Source organism: Fonticula alba (genome assembly GCF_000388065.1).
Source record: "Fonticula alba strain ATCC 38817 unplaced genomic scaffold supercont2.19, whole genome shotgun sequence".
Lineage (NCBI taxonomy): Eukaryota > Rotosphaerida > Fonticulaceae > Fonticula > Fonticula alba.
In genome coordinates, this window is record NW_009242989.1 from 153,981 (window position 1) to 155,072 (window position 1,092).

Genomic DNA, 1,092 nt, shown 5'->3' on the forward strand with positions numbered 1-1,092 from the left:
GTCCCCGCCCGCCCAATCCCATCACTCGCCCGGCGTTGCTACGCCCGGTGTCCTGGTCCGTCCGGTGTCGCTACGCCCAGTGCCGTCACCCGCCCAGTGTTGCTACGCCTGGAGTCCCCACTCGCCCGGTGTTGCTATGCCCGGCATCGTCACCCGCCCGGTGCTGCTGCGCCTGGAGTCCCCGCCCGCCCAGTCTCATCACTCGCCCGGTGTTACTACGCCCGGCATCCCCGCCCACCCAGTGTTGCTACGCCCGGCATCGTCACCCGCCCGGTGTTATTACGCCTGGAGTCGCCACCCATCTAGTGTTGCTACGCCCGGCGCCATGGCCCACCCGGTGTTGCTTCGCCCGGCACCCTGACCCACCCAGTGTTGCTGCGCCTGGAGTCCCCGCCCGCCCGGTCTCATCACTCGCCCGGCGTCGCTACGCCCGGCGCCCTGGCCCGCCTTGGGTTGCTACGCCCGGCGCCCTGGCCCGCCTTGGGTTGCTACGCCCGGCCTTATCACCCGCCCAGTGTTGCTTCGCCCAGTCTCATCACTCGCCCGGTGTTGCCATGCCCAGTGTCTTGACCCACCCGGCGTCGTTACGCCCGGCGTCCCCACACGCCCGGTGTTGCTACGCCCAGTGTCCCCACCCACCCGGTGTTGCTACGCCCGAAGTCCCCGCTCGCCCGGTGTTGCTACGCCTGGAGTCCCCATACGCCCAGTCTCATCACTCGACTGGCATCGCGAGCCAGCCAATCTCGCTGGCCCGGCCATCGTCGTCGCCCATCTAGTGTCGTCACGCCCGGCGTCGTGGCCTGTCTGGCTCCGCTGTCCGACTGGCGTCTCGCCACGCGCTCATCGCCGGTGTCCGCCCTGTCCGGTCGCTCGACTGGCGCCGTTGCCCGCCCGGCATCGTCGCCCATAGTCGGTCTCGTTGCACCCAGCGTCCCCGCCCGCCCGGTCCCATCACTCGACTGGCATCGCGAGCCAGCCAGTATTGCCACGCCTGGCGTCCCCACCCATCTAGTGTCGTTGCGCCAGGCGCCGTTGCCCGCCCGGCGTCGGCACGCACCCAGTCTGATTGCTTGGCCAGTGGCATCATCCGCC